The 20073-nt window shown below is 44.2% G+C and overlaps 1 protein-coding gene across 1 annotated transcript in view; it reads left to right on the top strand.

The window, feature by feature from the left end:
• The first annotated feature begins 4658 nt into the window (after positions 1-4658).
• Positions 4659-20073, top strand: part of FGD4 (FYVE, RhoGEF and PH domain containing 4) — a 65489-nt gene continuing 50074 nt past the window's right edge. The window contains exon 1 of the mRNA XM_088521543.1: positions 4659-4941. The gene's annotated coding sequence lies outside the window, so the exon portion shown is untranslated. The remainder of the gene's footprint in view (positions 4942-20073) is intronic.

Raw genomic sequence — 20073 nt, 5'->3', positions numbered from 1 at the left:
AAATCAGTCTATAATGTGAGTGTATCTGCAAAATGCATTTTAAGTGTTTTTCTGGGTTCCTTGCCACTAATATGTTAGCCACCTGTAATGGCCTAAGCACAAGGATGCTGAGATAATATTTAGTGGAACTCAAAACACCACCGCTTCTGCTGTACCTTAGATTACCTCTGTGAAATATCAGCAAAAGTTCTTGAGTTATAACAATCTTTTTCTTCCCAAGTTTAAGTTTTAAAGAACAAGAACTTCCTGTATCTGCCCTGAGGCAAATAGCACACTTAATATTCATAACATCCTGAATTATTTTAGAGTAGCATGGTATCTAGGGTTTCTTTTATAGGCTATGATTTTAATTGAGGGATATTTTATAGTGGGTGGCTGTGCTTCTTCCAGCTTATCTTTCTGTTTATATCTTTGCCTACAAATTTTGACTGGAGTTCTCAAGGCCGGTGTAGAATAGCAGTCTTCTGGTTGCCATCCGGACTTCTCAATCCCTTTCGTGAAGGCTAAAGAGAGAGGAAAGCTCCATGACCATGGTTCCCACCCATGTGCTGCTTTGATGTCTGCTCTGCTCTCATTGGGATTTTAAGTGGAAAACAAAGAGTGCAGGGCAGAGCCCCTGGGGTTCGTCCCTCCCGCAGACCTTGTTTTCCCCTTGCGTTGTTCAGAACAATGTCCAAAGAGCTGCCTGTGATCTCTGCTTGAGCTGAGCTCAGCTGTCAGACGCTGAACGTGTCAAACCTAGAAGGCTGCCTCCTTTCCATGGAAACGCGCTGTGCAACGGCAGAAATAATCGAGCGTGTCTGCTGGTTGCGGTGCCCTATTGTTGAAGGCTTCGAGGCGCGGAATTGAATTGTCTCATTTTCATAAGCAGAGGTTTCCATTAAAATCCAGCTCTGCTTTTGTCGTTCTTCTTGCCTTTTTTTTTTTTCCTTGAGTGTAAGTGGGTTAACAAATGTATTAGTGTCACAGTTCACCCTGCTGTTGGAACGTACCCCCCTCACTGTTTAGTGCCCTTCTGTCTGTTCATGTGCATCTTGCGAAGGCAGATCCAGACCTCTCTCTCCTGGTGCTACCCATGTGTCTCCTCTCATACGTTATGGCTCTTTGTGCAAGGCCTGAGCTTTGGTGTCCACTTCAGGGAAGCTATTCTATCGTACATCCTCCTTAACGTCTCTACTTTGGACCACTTCCTGCTGAAATTCAGTATTTAAATATATATATATATATCTCCTATTAAAATGACTATTTTTTGTGACTGATATTTCCAAGAGATTTTCTTTTACTGTGGAAAGGAGTTGCTATCTAGGGCCTTGGACTCATGGATCTTCTAATTGAATTGTACTTAATACGCTTTCCATAATATTTTTAAATGGCATTAGTCCGTACTGTTGGCCAACTCTGCAGATTCGCTCTGCTGTTGGCTTTAAGCAGAAAGTACCGTCTCTCCCTACAGGCGCTGCTGAACGGATGATGCAGCTGATACACCTCAGTAGGCAAGATACAAAAAAGGACTTGGAAAGTGAAGTAATTACAGATAATGAAAAAATGTTTCAGAGTTTTGGGCTGTGCTGTTCCACATTTGAAAATGACTGTTTTTGGAGACATAGCAATGGAAGTCCTATTTTTCTCCAGCTGTGAGTTATTTAATTCCACTTGAAAGGGGAATTAAGGAAGAAGTACAGCCTAAGGAAGAAGGATAACGTTCAGAATTCTAAACCAAATGTTTGTAAGTCTCTAAGACACCTTAGTATGAAATCTGTCCGTATTTTGTTGTCAGCTATTATTAAGGGGTAACAGAAATGGACGTTACACAGAAGGCTGTTGGAATCATTGGAAGAATGATTTCGTGCGGAGCAGAGAGAGTCCATGTCATTAAACTGGTGAGAAGGAGATAGCTCAGCTCATCATTGTATTGTGAGTCATGATTTTACAAGCAGTAAGACTTTGGGAGGGGGGTTATCTCATAACTTTAATATCCCTTAATCAGTGTCCGTAAGAACAACCACCAAACTGTCTCTCTGTCCCTTCTCCCATACCCGTCACACACACATTCCTGGCCTACAGGAGCATAGTGTGAAAGAAAAAGTAACTCAGTCTTGTTTCTTGTGGATGAAGCATCCTTCTCAACGAAGCGTTGGCCAGTTGAAGGTCGCTGGCTCTGAAGCCATGTGGCAAGTCCACCTGCTTCAAACCTGCAGAGCTGCTGCTGAGGAAGCTCTTCCTGGTTGCAGATTTAACTCATTGCTCTCTCGCTGTGAAGTAGTGTCCTTTAATCTGGGGGGCAAAAATGAACAGGATGGAAGAGCATGTCTATCATACAAAGGGATTTTTGAGGATCAGTGTGGAAGCCTTAACCCCTCAATGGTCATCATGGAAAACTTAGATTTATATTGTAGACAAGTACAAGGAAATGTGGTGAGTTTCAGCCCTTGCAGTTGCCTCCAGAATGTTATTTTATACTCTTGAAAAGATTAACATCATATTTCCTTTGAAGTGAACTTCCTCATTACCAGATGGTGTCAAGTTAAAAAGAATGCGCACATATTATATTTAAACTGTTTCTGATAATAAATTAAAAAAGACATTCACTTAACTCTTGTAGGGGAGTTAAGTCAGGAGATAGGATGTCAAGGTGCTGTTTATTTTTCATTAATATCTACACATTTGTGTAACTTACCTACATGTAACTTAACTACTGCCTCTCCCCAAATTTGTAGTGCATGCTGTTCTCCTTTTGTGTAATGGGTGCTGCATGTAGTTTATTAAAAACTCTAAGTATATATGTAAAATCAGACTTGAAATTACTCGAAGAAAGAAAGTGAAATGGATACTAACTGCCATTGCCCTTTATTCTGCTAGCAGACTTTTTGTAATGAGTACAACTAGTACATGTAGAAAAACAGATGGTCTAAGGATTTTTGTCAGCGTTTGGAACAGGCTTTCTAATGTTGACATGTTTTTTAATATTTCACTAAAGTGCATCATTTTTATACAAAGTCAGAGTTAACATATATCTAGAAAATTACTCTGTAGGAGGTCCCCTTACTGAAAGAAAAAGACTAAAACTGAACTTGAGTCCCTCTAATATTGAAGTCACTCTGTCAAGAATTACCACTGCAGTTTGTTCCAGAAGCTCATAAATACCGAACTTATATAAAGCTTGCTTTTGAGCTGTTGTCTTTATTTTAAGAGACAAAACAAGAAATACTATATGTGTATCTTTCATAATGCTTGAACGCTGATTTTTTTTATTATTATTATTATTACAAATGCTTGGCAAGTTCAATAGGAAATTGCTTCCCTCCTTGCATTATTTTACCTTTATTGCTGATGGTGTATGGGATTGTCCAGGAACTTCCCAATGACACAAGGATTCCTTGTTTGGAGGAAGAGAATATTTTGAAGGTTTTTTTTTATTATTATTATTTCTTTTCCTCCCTTATTAAGAATGAGAGACTAAGTGAAAAACTGCCCTCATGGAACTGACCGTGCGCAGGCGTGCAGGGGACCAGGGACATAGCGCGTGTTGGTGCACGTGGGCATTGGAATTAGCCGTGTGGGGCAGGATGATCCAGCAGCCGGTGGGTAGAACGCACAGGAGCTGGTGCCCTTGCCGGGCCCGTGTCCTCCTCGGTGCCCAGGGCTGTCTCATACAATGCCTCAGTGGTCCCTGAGGCCTGGGGCGCTCTCGGAGATGATCCAAGGGCACCCAGTGCTAAGGGGGAATCAGTTTAACAGCGATGTCGCTTATCAATATGAGATAGACTTAACCGCGCGTGTTGTGAAACAGAGCTAACTTGTTAACGTTGTGAGGATGAGGGAAGCTGAACGTCCAGGGGGAAGGCCCAGTCAGTGAACTCCATGCACCAGTTCCCTGGGGGAAGCGCTGGGTGTTCTTGTGTGGCTGGGCTCCAGAAGACGGTTTGATTCTTTTCTGGGAGCAGGTGATGCCCTGCAGGAGCAGCTACAAGGAGATCAAAGGAGTCATCAAGGGGGAAAGGAAAACGTTTTCCCTACCACACACACAAAAAAAAATTCCCCAGAATTAAGCTAGCATGTAGGAACTTGAGCTCCCGATTTGGCTCAGCTTTAAATAAAATTACCACAGTTTTTTGATACAGTGTTAGACATAAATGTTGCACGGTTTTGAGAGTGCGGGGAAGAGAGAGGCTGAATGTGTCAACACATTCGGGCCATGAAATACTAGGCTTTGTACTGTGGGTTTTTTTTCTTTTTTTTTTTTTTCCCCTCTGCACCCTCATTTAGTAGGTATTTTGAGAAAGGGTCCTATGCACCTCGGGGAGCATTTAACTCCCAAATCTCCTCTTCCCAAGCGAGTTTGCCCACAAGACCGTTTGAACACCGCCTTCCTCCCTCCCGCCTCCCGGAGCCGCCCGCGGGGATTCCGCGTCGCGCGGGGCTCAGCACATCCAGGCGGAGAAGCCTTTCCCGACACGCCCCCCGCGCCCTCCCCTCCGTGGGGCTGCTTTAGCCCCTTCCTCCCCTCCGTGACGCGGGCAGCGTCAGGGAGCAGGCCGGCGGCGTGGGGCGCTCTGAGGAAGGTGCCCCCAGCACCATCCAGGCACCTGCTCTAGACGTGCCCGGCGAGCGCTGGAGGCTGCCGCCCGCCGCCAGCTTGGCCAAGGCCTGAGCACAAAGAGCGCTTGTTGCCCGCTCCCGGATCGCTTCCCAGTGCCGCCGGTAGCCGGCGAGGAGCGGTTACCATGGAGCCTGCCATCTGTTCGCTCCCCGCCGGAATGTGATTATCCTGGCGGCGCGGGGAGGCAGCGAAAGCCAGCGAGCGGGTGCTGCCCGCAGGCGTCTGCGATGGAGGGCGGCCGCGGCAGGCTGGGGCTCGCCGGCTGCGGGAGCGCCTGAGAGGATCCCACCGCGGCTGCTCCATGGTGTCTGGCCGAGAGGAGCGAGCGCGGCTCCCGTGAGGTCGGTGCGGAGCGCGCGCCGCGTGCCGAGCGGGATTTGGTCGAGGCGGCTGCGGCTGCGGTGCCCCGGCAATTCACCGCCTCGGCCGCTGCCAAGAGCGCGTGTGTGTGTGTGCGGGGGTAGCGTTTGTATCGGGGGGTTTGCTCGTTTCGGCTGGAGCAGCCTATTTCGGGGCTGTTCGAGTCGTAAGTCAGAACAATAACCGGTCGAAGCGACGCAAATGGAGCAATTCGCATCTCTCGTCTCTGCAAAATACTGCTCGCTGCCACATCTGTTTGATTTACGTGCCTTGATTGCTCTTTATTTGAAGGGATTTGGGATGTGGTACGTGTTCGTTTCTCGTCCTGGAGTGAAGGTTGAGGAGAGTGTTGAAGCCGACCTGGTGATACAATGGATGTGCAAGGGCTTTAGTTTTTTTGTGTGCAGTTAGTTCAGAGAAAGCAATGTAGGGAAGGCAGAATGCAGCGTCAGGTTTTTCACTCCTTTTGCTCACCCTCTGCCTCTACCTCGCTCACTGACCATGCATTTTGCAGCCTATCTCCTATATGGATGAATTGCATAGGGACTTTAGACAAGTTTGCTGGATGCTCTGTTAATATTGTGTTTTGATGGCAGATGTCATTTAAAGAGAATAAAATTAGGACTATATACTTGCAAGGTTTGTGTGTCCTATGAAAGACATTTCTGTTGTACCAAGGTAGGATTGTTTAGAAAAGATTTCATGCATGGCTAATGCTCGTATGACATTCAAATTATAGCTGGCTTAAATGAGGGGCACTAAAATTAATTTCCTAGAGTACCGCTGTACTTAAAATACTAAGCTAAAACATTACTTGTGCAGGTATAGGCTTTTCCTTTCAAATAAAGCTCTTCTGCTGCATCTGTCTTGCCTGGACTGCCATTTTTATTTGGTATAGGGGAAGCTACTGCTTTTTAATTAAAGCTCTGTCAGTCCTGGTTCTGCTGATTCTGCCTTCGGCTTTTATGCACTACAATGTCAGTACATGGGAGCCTGGCAGGAAAGTTTGCAAATGTGGTTAATAGGTCACTATTGCAACATATGTGACAGTGGTAAATTTTTAATCTACAAGATGCTTTGTAAGACTTAGTGTCTAGCAAAAGTGTGCATGTGGGTTGAGGGGAGTTTATTTCTTTAAGCACTTAAACTGTCAGGGGCATAGGAGCTTTTCTCATGCTTATGGGAGCCCAGTCCATATGCATGAAGTCCTTTCAGATGTCATGTGGCACTTGCACACTGGGGGAGCTGGGCAAATATTCTTGATAGAAGCTTGTATCATCTTTGTAATTAAATGCCTTAAAAAATGCTTCTTTCCTCTCCAAAATGCAAATATTCTGTTGCTGCTGAAACAGGTGAAGCTTGTTTTTAATGGACTGCAGTGGACTTGCTCACACATGCCAGCTGCATGGCTGTCATGGTGCTGTTAGAAGTGCAGGAAACAGATTGGCTTTTGTCCTTGAAAAGCAATTAGACTTTGTCCCTTGTTGTGCCACCTCGGCCCGAGCGGAAGGCCGGAGCAAGGGAAGGGGGGACCACCCTGGGGTTATTTGGTGGGGCATGTGGGATGTTGCTGCTCTCTGATCTGTGCCTCGTCAGGTAGCTCTTGACTGCAGAGTTCAGTCCCTGTGGATGCGAATTACTGTCTCATTGGCAAGTCTTGACAGGAAACAGCCATCGTATTGACATAAAGGTAATGTCTGGTGGCCCCCTCCTTGCAGAGGTGATCTCTGCAGCCTGCTCGCTGGCGCTCTGTTGGGAAGCTCGCTTTCCCATTGCCTCTGCCAAAGCGGCTTCAAGGATAAATAGGGGACTCCACATTTGGCATTCTCCAGCTCTGCTCATTATCTCCCCTCATCAGCTCTGTCTGTACGTCCAAACAGGCTTTGCACAAACAATTTCTGTTGTTTTTTGGAATGATCTATATGCGTCTGTTAAGTACTTCTTTATTATTAAATTTTGCTTTGGGTCACTAGGTCAGTCTTGATTTACAGATGCAGGGTTTAAAGGCTAAACACTGTTTAATCCATTTGAGCATCTGGCCATTGATAGTAGACATTTCATTACCATGTAATGGAGGAACTGTTAAATGTCTGTTTGAAATTAATGATTTTTTAAAGATATTTTTTATCTGTGGTAGATTATTACAAGTGGCCATTGGCTTTATGATTCATGCAGACAAATGAGAGTCAGTATAATCTCTCACATGATCTCATGAAGGTGATTTATTCTAGAATATTGTATTTTGAGGTCCAGCAGAGGTCATGGTTTGTACCGACTGATATTTTTTCTGTACTGTTTTTTTAGGAGGTAAGCTCGATTTTGGTACCTCATCTTTCACTTTGAATGAACTCCTAGCTAAACAGTGTCTGGCAATACAACCTAGTACACAGAGGATTTTTTCATGGTCCTGTTTGTAGTATTTGTACCTACCAAGCTTTCAGGGGGACTTGTCATTAAATGGTAAAATCCTCAGTTGATGTATAGGAGAGACTGGCTTGCATATCAAGTGAACACAATTGTTTTCTTCAAACAGACAAGTCTTTCTGCTTCTCATTTGACACATTACTGTGGAATGCTGTTTGACATGGCTTGGGTTTATTTATACACTGTGTTCAGGCTACTAACTGGCAGAGCATGCTAAGTTTCAGCTCCACTTTTTTTTTTGTTTCTTTCCTTGCAATCTACTAGCACATTTTGAATTCAAAATACTAAAGAAAAACAAAAACAAGCCCAACCTCTGTACTGTCTCCCTAGACAAGCATGGCTGCTTTGAAGCTGCAAGTTGCAGTTCCCTCTGCACAGCTAACTGGTTTGGAGAGCCCGGGTGCCTGTTTACAAACTGTTCTGCTTGCAAGTCGCATGAAAGACCGGAGCCCTCGGGACACTGCGTGTGGGAGGGAAAACCTGCTGACACAGGCACTGCTGCTACTGTTGGTCAGCTCACAAGGCCTTGGCAAGGCAAAACTGCTTGGGTCTTTTCTGCATCGTATGGGAGGGACAAATGCAGGCATTAGCACTCTTTTTGAGGGTGCTGGAAATTGCTGTAGCAATTGCTGTAGATTTTAGAAAATGTGAAATCATTTAATGTGCTTTAACCATATAGTGTGCTTCGATCATTTAATGTGCAGAACACTGTTTTGAACTGATGCTGTGAGATTGTGGATAATTAAATGTGAGAAAGTGACAGGATAAAGGACAACAATGAATTGTGTCAGGTGTTTTATAGTCTTTTCTGGAGGAGGCTGCATTTAGTAGAGAAGTACTTTTGTTCTTTGTTATTACAATGACCAGCTGAGGAACCTGAAGACTCAGAGCTATTCTGCAAGTGAATTAAGAAGACATTCCGCCAAGGTACTCATTGCTCAGACTTCACAATTGGCAGAAGAGATGGGTGGGGGGAAGTGACCTAGAGGAGCTAGCAGCAGAATATCTTGAAGTGCAGTTATTTTTAATTTTTAGTTTTTCGCTTCCTCTGCTTGCTCTTATTATGTGCAATGATTAGCTGTTTTAGCTATAGGAGCATGACTTGGACATGTGGGAGATGTGGGAATTGGTTACTTTGTCATGAAGAGCTGAGCAAAGCAAGAACTAGAGCACATTTGGGGATGTGGAACTCAGGATTGGAAGGAGCTATTTGGTCACTGAGTTTCCTTCACCACCGCCACAACAAAGATATTTAAGTCTCATTTAGACATTCAGTGGACTTTTTGTTTGGCACACTTAGAAGCTAGTTTTTACAGGCTGTCGGAAAGGAACTTTAAACTGCAGTATATGACCAAAAGTCATTACTACAATGTGCTTCATGGAATGAGCAGAAGAGACTAAAAAACAGACAAATTTTGGTTCAGAGGGAAGAAAAGTCCTCAAGTCCTGACAGACTTGAGGAGAAGCCCCCAGGCACGGGCCCTTCTGACCTGTGCCAGTCCCTGTGCACATGCCCATTGCATGGGCCTTGCATGGTCCTGCTACTGTTGGGGAGGAGGGAAGGGTGTATTTGCAGGCCAAGGATACTTACTGGTCTTGTATCAAGGTTAAAGAATGCCTTTATAAGCCGCATGCACCGCAAATACTGTTTGTGAGTTGATTGCTTTCCTATTGATCAGTGCCGTATGTTGTGAACCACTGATGTCTTTTGATTGGATCTGGTTAACGTATAACAGGAGAACTGAAAATACAAAGAAATTCAATAAAAGGTTGCTCCCTAGTAGTGAAATTGTTAAATATTTGAGGCACATTTAGTAGGTTGCTTATGAATATTTCTGTTGATGATGTGCAGTTCTCCCTTGGTATTGCTGCTGACTGTCTGCATGGCCAAAGTCTCTTGTCAAACTGAAGCAGAGAGTCGCTTCACTGGTTGGAGGGGCCAGCGCATATGACATCCTCAGAGAGGTTGAGAAGGGAGCTTGTTTACCCTCCAGAAGGCTATGGGGACATCTAATTACAATCTTCAATTATCTGTTGGGGACTTTAAAGAAGACAGAGAGTCTTCTTGGAGTCACACCAGGGAAGGACAAGAGGCAGTGGGAAAAAATTGCAGTGGGAAAATTTCATTTGGACACGAGGAAAAAAAAGTCTTCCCTCTAAGACCGATGCAGTGTTTGGTGCCCAGAGAAGCTGGGGAATCTCCAGCCATGGAGATATTTAACAATTGACAGGATCCTGATCCAACTTTTGAAGTTAGCTCCACTAGAGTAGGGGCTTCAAGCACATAACCCTCAGAGCTTCCAAACTTAATTTTCGTGTGTGTTTTTTAAAATCAGTGAGGGTTCTCTGACCCACTACTGGGTTGTAAAAAATGACGGAATTGAGAATATTCCTGTGAAGTCTTGGTATTTATCTTAATATTTTTGAATAATTAATACTATAACTCCACACACAGCAGAAAATATAATTGAGTTAGTTCATAAATCTGTGTCCATTACTGAACATGCATACTTTATGGATGTTTTGCTAGAGGGTAATTTTATTAAATATAGTGATAAACTGCAAGACAATTTCTTCATTCTACATTTGATTAAAGATACCATCTTGTGTGTTACCAATTAATAACCAGGAATAAAGGAGTAGTCCTTTATATTAAGCACCCATGTTTACAAAGAAATTATTGTGGAACATTTTTGCAGGACATGACTGTGCTTTCAGGCAAGAAATTTGCACTTAAATTGTAAAAATGCTTTTTCCGGATATTGCCCTTCTGAGAGTCCTTTGCAGCATTTTTTTAATGCTTGTTGTTTATGCAGCAGAAGCCTGCTGCATGCTTTTGATTACTGCTTTGATTCTGTGGCTTTCTAGGAAGCAGCACTCACCTTCATGAAAACTTCATATAAGTGCAGCTAACCTTGGTGTTAAAGTACTCCAGCTTATTGATTCCATTTGTACTTTTAATAAAACTTTTTGAAGAATATCCACATTCACTTGCCCAAATAAGCAGAAATTGTGGCTGTAGCTGTGAAGATCTGGTCTACTTGGACTTTATAAATTTTGGTAGCTGTGATTGTATCTGAGCAGACCTTCCTAACAAAGGCTCATGAATTCTGCCTAAGTTGGGGATGGGGCTTCAGGAGATCTGAATTCCTGTCTCTTCTACAGCTAGGGCTTTTGTTTTGCCTGCTTAAACTAGCATGGTGTGCTGTCCCCAGGAGTGCTATAGATCACTGCTGCTGCTTGACTGGTAGAGCAAATAGACTCAGACTTTCTGATGCTCCTTCAAAGAACAAATTGATCTCGTAATGAGGTATTCCTGCTGGGCAGGGATTGAACTTTTTACCTTGAGTTTTTCCTTCCTAGTGTTTCCTTCTCAGTCCCTGCGTCTCTGGTGTTCTCCTTTCCCATCACTTTCAGATAAGTTAACATTTTTGTCTTTGTCATCTTAAAAAGGTCACTGATGCTAAAGAAGACAAGTGAAAGCATAAAACATCTTGTCTGTAATTCAGCGTAGTGGGTGAAGGCCTCCCATGGCACACTTGCATCAGTTGCATTAAGACTGAGACAACTGTATTACCTGGAAGAAGAAAAAGATGGATGCTGCATTCAACGTGGTGGACAAATGTGTAGCTGTTGTTAAGGTAGCTAAAATATCTGAAGGCTTCACAGACTAGATGAGATTACCCTTTTTTATTATTATTAAAAAAAAAAACAAACACCCTATGCCACTTTTCTTTGCCGCTCTAATAGTTCTTTGGCAGTTATAGGTGCCAGATAAATTTTGATGAGTATTTTCCATGAGTGTATTTTATGTCAGTTCTCTTCAGTAACTCTTACTCATGCCATTGCTTGGAGCCATATTTTGCTGTTATGACTTGGACGCGCACTGTAAGGCAGCTGGCAGGTCTTTTTGTCCTTTGGCTTGTCAAGATTTCTCTGTGACTCAGTTTTACATGTGGAGCTCTTACAGCTAAGGATGCTTACTAAGTCGAAATAAAATAGAAGACTTGGTGGTGAATGGAAACCAAACAGATTCTAATAAGGATGAAATGTTCACATTTACCAGTGTGAACACTGACTGCACTTGTTAGTAATACTGTACTGCTCTACTGTCTATTAGCATCTTCTTCCTTTGGTAAGTTATCTTGTTTTAAAAACTGGTCTAGACATTATAGCTAAAAAGCCTGCTTGCCATTTTTCCCCCGTTTAGCTGCTTGTTCTGCTTCTTGCACTGGCTTCTGGCATAATATAATGATTACTTGAGGGTTTTTGTTTTGTTTTGTTTTGATGTGTGTCCACGAAGGCGCATTTATCAAGGATAAAATCTAGTCCATCTTGAAAATAGACATAACTTTGTAGACTTGTCTTACTGTTGATGTTATATTGGCATGACTTAGAATATTTGAAAATTTTCCTGTTGGAAAATTCTGGAAACTGTCGAGTGCTTTTTGCTTGCTGATTAATACGAGATTAAAGCTTCCTTTGGTAGCTGAGATTTCTGTGTGTGTGTGTGTATATGTATCTTCTACTTAATGCACGCTGCTCATGTGATCATCCATGAAGGCAAAAGAAAGGTGATATTATTGCAATTGAGTATTAGATCTCTTTCGGTGCAAATGTTAATATTAAAACTAAGCATCTAGAAACCAATTCTGAATGATACAGAAAACCATGCACAGGACACAGTAATTATCAGAAGGAAAAACTGTTCAATGTTTCAAACAGATGTTGAAACAGGAAAGCTGTTTCAATGTTTTACCTATAGTACCTAAATAAGGTAGTTTATTTGTCGTGTTTCAGTGTATGAACATGGATCTCTTTGTAGGTTACTGAAACTGCTGTAATGTAGCTTGTCTTAAAATTGAGTGGAATTTTAAAATCTTCTTCCATGGGAAAGACAAGAATGAAAGTTAACTCTGTCTTGTGCTGGCACCTTCTCTTATTCAAGGTTTTTAGAGTTTATAGATAGCGGTAAAATCAATGTTGGGAAAAGCTTATTGATTGCTTTTGTATTAAAAAAAAGATGAAAAGCTATTACTGTCTGTCTGGTGAGGGCTGGGGTGTGAGTAGCAGTAGTTTAAAGGAAATTATAGTTTCATTAGTGCTGATGGTCTCCGCTGAGGGTGTTTAACCTTCATTGTAACTATATAAAAGTAAAAAGTCACAGCTGTCTCTGGTCTTGCACCTTTATTGCACTAAGATGTGAAATATGGGTTTAGCAAGGTTAGATGAACTGGAAGAAAACAGCCAAAAGATTAAGCTGAAGGACTAAACTTATTTGTATATTTGAAACAAGATGAAATAGGCACAAACAGTGGATTTTTTTTTCCTGTTATGAGATGTTTTTAGGAAGCAATGTGCTTTGGAAAGAGTCTGGGGCTTCTTACAGAGTGATGAGGTCAGTGGTGAAGGATAGAAGGGGAAGGGCAACAGTATCATGCCATCAAATTTCTCTTCTCCAAGATGCATACAGAGTTAAGGTAGAATAGGTTAAAAATCGTTTAAGTTGTCACATATTATTTGCCAGAAGTATAAATGGGATTTGGGAAGAGATTAAACAAATTCATGGAGAGTTTGTCAGCAGCTGGTAGACACCATGGCATCTCCTGATTCAGGTGATCCCTAAAGAACTGATGCTAAAAGCTGTAGAACCAAGGGAAGGATCATCATGTATTTGCTGCCTTCTGCCATATGGTATCTAAGCATTTGCTTCTGGTTCCTTTCAGACACAGAACTTTTGTCTGGATGGTCATTTTTCTAACCCTGTTTAATGTGCTCTGGAAATGTACTGATGTGTCCTACTGGTGTGGGATGTTCTTTCATGCTGTTTTTATTTTTTATTTTTTTTTAATTAACTAAAAGCAAGAATAATTTGCACCTTATTTTTTAATAGTCTGTTTCTTCACAAATTTGTTTTTTCAATGATATTGGTATATGGAAACAAAATCATTGTCACTGCGTTCTGACCTCTTTCACTTTCAAGTCTTTCTGCTGCCTTTGATTTCCAGCATGGCACAGGTAATCTTTAAAATGTGGATGCAGACATTTGCTAAACTGCTAAATTTAAGTAAAATCCTAATCCTAGCAGCTAAATTCACTGGAAAGTGGCAGTCTGTGTTTTAAGCTGTTTTGTGGAGATGTTAAGGGAGCAATATATATTCAGTCTGTGAAGGCAAGTAAAGATGGGTGACACAACACTATTAGAGTTGTATTACAGTCACGGCTTTCTTCTTTTCCTTTTTTTCCTTTCTTTTTTCCCGGTCTGTCTTCTGTTTCTCCTTTTTTCCCCCCACCCCCCTTTAACATGTCCAGGTGGTGACAACCGGGGCCGTGTCGCTAGCTGGGGAGGCCCCGGCGGCGCTCCGCTGCCGGCCCCGCTCCGCCGGGCTTTGTTAGTTGGCTCCGCATCCCGGCTGGCAGGAAAAGCTGCGGCTCGGCCGCCGGGGAGGAGGCCGCAGCTGCGGAGGAGCCGCCTGGAGGAGCAGCCGTCTTGCAGCGGGAGGGATGCGGGGTGGAAGGCGGTGGGGACAACACGGGACCAGGCAGAGCTCCTGGGTCACGGGGCCTCCTGTTCGCGTTTATTTGCTAAATATGGGTTAGTGCAATAGGGTGGACAGCCCTATCAATAGTGATTTCCCTCTTGGTAGATCATGACAGCATGAAGGTTTTCTCTCAATTCTGTAAAAAACTAAATGTGATTTAAAAAAAAAAAAAAAGAAGGATAAGAAATGTTCAGGGCTTTTTTTAAACAGAGGAAATTGGCAAGTCAAGCCCAAGCTGATAGAGGCAAAGCCTGTGACCACCTCCCATGTTAAAAATAAAAATCCTTTAACAAGTGATTATTTTTCATTGTTAGAGAAGATTAGTTAACAAATGAACCACAAAAGTCCTCCTGGATATATTTTTTAGAGCATTGGAAATATTTTAAGCTACAAATAACCAGCTTTGTAAAGTTAGACTAAATTGTGCAGTTGCAATTCCCAGTGCATCCCTCCTGCAAGTGCTGCTAGTCCAGATGTCAACGACTTGGCACACATAGGTGTTTTGTTTAGTTCTTTGGTTTTGTAGAGCGATGACCATTGAATTATTTGTTTGGAGAGGTTTTTTTAATTGCTTGTATTGCTGTAGTACTTGGAGCAAGTTACAGAGCCAGATGGTGCAGTGGCAAGTGCTCCGCACACCTGGGACAAAAAGGAGAACGCTTCCCCAGAGGACTTTTGTTCCCGGTCTTTGGGGGTTTCGCACCACTAGGACGGTTTTCTCTTTGGGGCATGTAGCCTTCAGCAGCTGAGCAAACAAACAAACAGAAGTGATGCAAAACTGCTGCTATTTGCTTGCTAATTGTGGTAGAGGGATTGTACATCACACCTGCCTAGAGTCGGCCTGTCTTGCGTCCTTGCAGGTGATCCAGCAGAGCTGGGGGTGGACTCCAGGGCTGTGTTTTGCAGCAGGATGGGCACTAGTAGCCCTTTCCTTGGCAGGCTGGTGAGCCAGACCGGCCTGCCCTGCTGCCAGACGGGAGCCGCAGCGCGGAGGGGAGCAGCCGGTTGGCCCTGTGCCACCAACGTGGTGACCCCGCGCTCCTGGGCTGCACGCCGACCCTCACGCTCGCTTCTCTCCAGGGGATGGGGCGGGATGGGGCGGCCGAGCGCACCGTGACCCGCCGGGGACCCCGCGCGGGCCCTTGCGAAGGCTCCGCAGCTACCGCGGCCCGTCCCAGGAGCCCTTGTGGCGGTCGGGGGCGCCCGTTGCCGCCGCGGGCTGTGGTGTTTCTGTGAGGGGGGACGTGCCCGCAGGTGGCGGCCGGAACGAGGGAAGGGGGACCTGGCATGTTTCGGTAGCAGAGACATTAACTGATAGGCAGCTATAACGTTAACCACTTCCTTGAGGGTGTCACCTGCTTCCTTTCCTTGGCAGAAAGGGAAACTGCTGAATACTCATGTGGTTTTCTTCATTTGTAGCTCTTGGTGGTTGGCTGCCCAATCCCTTTTTTATTATTATTATTTATTTTTGTATTATTTTTAAAGCCGTTTGCTTTGCTGCCATGTTTAGGCCCTGCAGTTCTACTCTGTGGTGATCACAGGCAGGAAGCGCCCGTCGGGTCCTCCTTTACTATCAAGGAAACCACAGGGCAGCAGTGTTAGGGCTTGCTTGAACCCTTGGGCAAAACCGAGCCCTTCGTATTCTTGGCTCTCAAACAAAGTGGACGACGGTCACCGCTTCAGTACAGCTAGGAGATGCAGGCGGGAGGGACCGAAACAGCGAGGCCGCTGGCCCTCCTCGTGCAGCATGCCTGGGTCAGGGTGACCCTCTCCCACATTTTGAAGACTTGTTGCTGATTTTAGATTATCCCAAGACTCAAGCAAAGGGCAGGATGATGTAGGAGGTCGTACGGAAGGGGGCTCAGAGTGGGACAAGGCGGGTGGAGGGGGAATCTCACTAGCTGATCCCAAACTGAGCCCCTCTGCACACAAGTGCAGGGCCCCTGGCTCAGGTTTTTAACAGCACCTTGAAATCTGCTTGGGCACGGGCACAAAGCTTGTTTTCATTTCTGCTCAGGGCCAAACTAGTGTGTTTTTTTGAAGCATTGGGGTGTAAAGCAAAAGGCAGATGGATAGGGTATGGTATGAGCCAGTCACACCTGCCCTACAGAAGCCTTTTAGTTGTTGCTTTTTGCCTTTTTCAGACTATTGGAGCTTCTTAGAGGATGTCACAGGGGAGAAAAAGGCAGGGGCAGGGATTGCTTTCAATGCAGAGCACTGATCTGTTGATGTTCACGAGTGCTCCAGCTGTGACCCATCTGCCAGAGTGACATTTGGGGTTACCCACCCTTTGCATGGGATAAAAAAAAAACCCTTTTGAAGGCAGAGGTGCTGAATGTCAGTTTATGATTCGATGTCATATGAGCTAATTTATTTTTGGGGATGTGTGTCAGTATGGGAGATTGTCCAAGCTCCTGGATGCTTTGTTCCATCTTTTTAGGTTTCATAACAGCCCTCATAGGCACGTGACTTCTCTGTCAACCCCAGCTTCATCAGGTTAGCTGATAAGAATATTCAAAAGATTCAAGCAAATAATTTAAGTTCCCTTATTTGCAAAATGGGGAAGATATCTGTGAGAGAGGGCTTGTGAAATGAGTTTCAAGAGCACTTGGAGGTGGAAAGCAGAGTAAGTGCTGTATATTTATTGTGAAACATTTGTATAAACTCTTAATTCCTGAAACAATTGGGTCATACAATAAGCCTTACATACAATGGCTCATTGTATGTGATTTCATTTTGGCATAAATTAATTTCATAGAGTTTAAGTCTGCTACAGGTGTCTCTGGGCCAAAAACATGTTGATTTGAGTAATTTTATTCATACTGTATACCAGCAAGTGCTTAATAGCATGGTATTAAATTGCCCACAAATGAGAACGTTTTATTTAAAATAGCTATTCACTATACCTCTTCATCTGCTTGTAGGGAAATTTAATGAAAGTAACTTTATTCTTTAATGACGTTTTCTTTAAAGTGTGCAGGTACGCTGTGAGGGCAGGTGGGACGGTAGCTGCTTCTCCCGTCAGTGAGGTTACAGCAGAGGTTTGACCATGCAGGGGTGCTGTGCAGTTGGTGCTCTGGACCCTTTCTGCTTTTACCAGAGCAAGCCAAGCTGGATATAAAACTCGAGAGTGACCGGGGAGAAGAGGTTAGTGGGATGTCCCCACTGTAGCTTTTCTAATCTCCCCCAAATCCCCTTATCTGCTAGCTAATCAGAGATAATTTTTTTCTTTAACCTTTTTCAGAGAGGAGTCAAATACGTATTTTGCACTTGGGGTCTGGAAGCTGTTTTGTATCTGTTGGTGCTTTTGAAAGTGAAATAAAACCCCAGCTGCCTTCATATTTGCAAAATTCCCCCTCTCTCCTTGAGGAGGAGCCGAGGCTGCTCTCCGTGTCCGAGGCTGCTCTCCGTGTGCGCTGCAAGTTACAGGAGAGCCTGAGGGGCAGGAACACGTGGGCCTGTCGGGGCTGCCCAGAGCCCTGCTCTGTGGCTTGTCCTCTGCCTCGTGCCTGCCGTGAATGTCAGTGACCGCAGAGAGCAGTGCTCAAATGTCGTCCCTCCCACACATACCGGGTTGCCCTGTCTGCAACACGCCATGGGCGCTTCCCAAACAGGGACGCTCGGGAGCTGTTTTCATTCCCTTCCCCCTCAGCCTCCCCCTCTGTGCTTGGCCTTGCGGGACCCCTTCTCCTCTCTCTGCTTGCAAAGGTTGGTAACCAGCATTTACGTGACTGCTTATGGGGACTGATTGCTTTTATTATTATTATTTATGTTGCAGCCATTTCTGTTGCAGTTCAGTAGCCTAGTGTGTTACTCACTGGAAAATTGGAAACTTAAATTCGGGTGGCATCAGCAATAAAAATCGGTCACGTGCGTCCTATGACTTCCATTTTCTGTGTGAATTCCGTGTAGTCCTTCAGGCCCTGCCCAGGTCAGCTGTCCAGCGTGGGGCTGTTCTGCTGCCCTGCCCTGACCGTGCTCCGCCTTGGGAGGTGGCCTGGAAAGCTCCTGGCATCCGTCTTCCTGCCGCGACGCCCTCTGCTCCGGGAGGCAGCACCTGGCGTGGAGCAGCCCGGGGTCGAGTCCAGCGCTTTGGGCTCTTCAGAGTGAAAGAATGGGTCATTTCATCTCCCTCCCTTCCCATTGCTTATGCGTGAGCTTTGGAGAGGGCGTGTGGCAAGGAATTCAAATCGTGCTCGCAGGTACCTTTTTTCCCCCCTCCTCTGTCTGTGTAGAGGGGTGACTGGAAATGAGAAAATTGAAGCCACTTGGGTTTTTTTTCTGGGTTACGAGTTGTAGGGCATTGGACTGACCAAAGACTGACAAAATCTCACTGGCAGGTGGACAAAGCAGGGTGCTGGGAAAGCAGTTTGTCTGTAATGCAGGAATTGGGAATAAAATTTATCTTTGCTGCATCCAGAGGCTCTTTAGGAGAACAGAAGTATTCTGCTGTGCATTTACTCCATCTAGAGCTCAAGTGAGAGGCAGCCTCTGCAATTAGCATTACTTTTTGTCCTAATTTCCAGCATCGATCAGCAGGGGGAATAGGATTGTGTGTGCCTTTAAGAAGATGGGAGTTGCTTGCAAGGAGTATTTAGGATGGGGAATTGCAACAACTTCCTATCATAGCAGTTTAAAAATAAAAACCCAAAGCAAAAACAACAAACACGAAATTGTGTCTTAAGTGCTAAAAGTGGGTTCTACCTAGATTTCAAATCCATATGTGCAGAACTCGCCTGTGTTTATCCCAGGGAGAGGATGCACTGGGTTTTTAAAATAACAGGAGGATAACAGTTGTTTTTACTGTAATTGGGGGAAAAAAAAAAAAAAAACTAGTTGAACATCTGTAACAGAAAGGAACTAATTAGCGGCCCCATTCCAGAAAGCTGTCTCCTCGGTGAAGAACTGTAGGCAAATATTCACAACAACGGGTTGTTTTTCAGGCGGGTTCCCTGCGAGGCTCCGCGCTTGTCCTTGGGAGCCGTCGCGCCGGGCGCTTGCGCGTCGGGAGGCCTCGGTCCTTGCTGGAGGAGCCCGCGGAGAGATGCGGTTTGGAGCGGTGGTTGCAGATGACTTCAGCCGCGGTGAAGTAAAAAGCTGCCTGCTACGTTCTGATTCACATTCCCCGCTTTGACAGGGCTGGATTTAAAGCCCGTTTTCTTTCTCTTGCTGGTTTGAAGGTATGCCAGTTAGGGATCTTTGAGAGTTCACACATAAACAGGAAAAAAAAAAAGCCTCTTGCAGTAACTTCTCCTTTCAGTTGCTCCTTTCACTTTTAAAAAAATCTATGTTTTTACAATTCACAATTCATTCTCATCAATGTCTTGATTGAACACAATCCCTTGAACACAGTATCTAACTCATGCTATATTAAAATGTTTCTAATTAACTCGCAATTTTGTGCCAAATGAGCTAATATTTTCAGGAAAAAATCCTAATGTAATCTTTTGCTGCTCTAGTGCACTCCTGTCGTGTTTATTTCATTCTAAGAAGAACTTTAAACACACATTATACAATGGAAAAGACTGTTAGAAATGAGCATCATGAATGGAAAACTATCTAGCGACCAGAGAAATTGAGTAATCTGGCAGTTAAACTTGGTACTGCTCTCTTTTCCAAGAGGAATGCAATTGGTAATGACCAGAGGCATTAGACAAAACAATTTACAGTATTCCCTCCTCCTCCTCCTTTCTCCAGAGTTTGTAGGTTACATAAGCTGATTTTTTTTTTGTTTTTCCTCTTTAATAGTGAGCAGACTTTCCTCTAAGCTGACGGGGCTGCACGCTTACGCTTTTCCTCTGAAAACAGGCTTGCCTTCAAAGAGGAGGAGCTGAAAGACCCAGTGTGTAAACTGTCGGCATATATTGAACATCTGGTGAAGAGCCTTTTCTGGCAGTTTACAGATCTTATAAATAGGATACATGCGAGTCTGTCATGGGGTTGGTACTGGTGTGAAATCAATTCCCGGTGCAGTGGAATATATTAAAAAAAAATGTCTTCTGAACCAGGTAAGACTGAATGGGACGATTCTGTTAAATCTTAATCTCTTCAGGACTTGGGGGTATTTGTATCCAGAGATGCACAGAGTTAAACTTCATAGTGTGGTGACCTGAAGCAAATAAGCACATTAAAAATTCAGCTGCTTCC

Source organism: Tinamus guttatus, unplaced genomic scaffold (assembly GCF_059628265.1).
Source record: "Tinamus guttatus ecotype Peru unplaced genomic scaffold, ASM5962826v1 Tinamus_guttatus_pri_ptg000125l, whole genome shotgun sequence".
NCBI classification, from domain to species: Eukaryota; Metazoa; Chordata; class Aves; order Tinamiformes; family Tinamidae; genus Tinamus; species Tinamus guttatus.
Note: the sequence above shows the minus strand (reverse complement) of the source record. Positions and strands in the feature narration are given on the sequence as shown.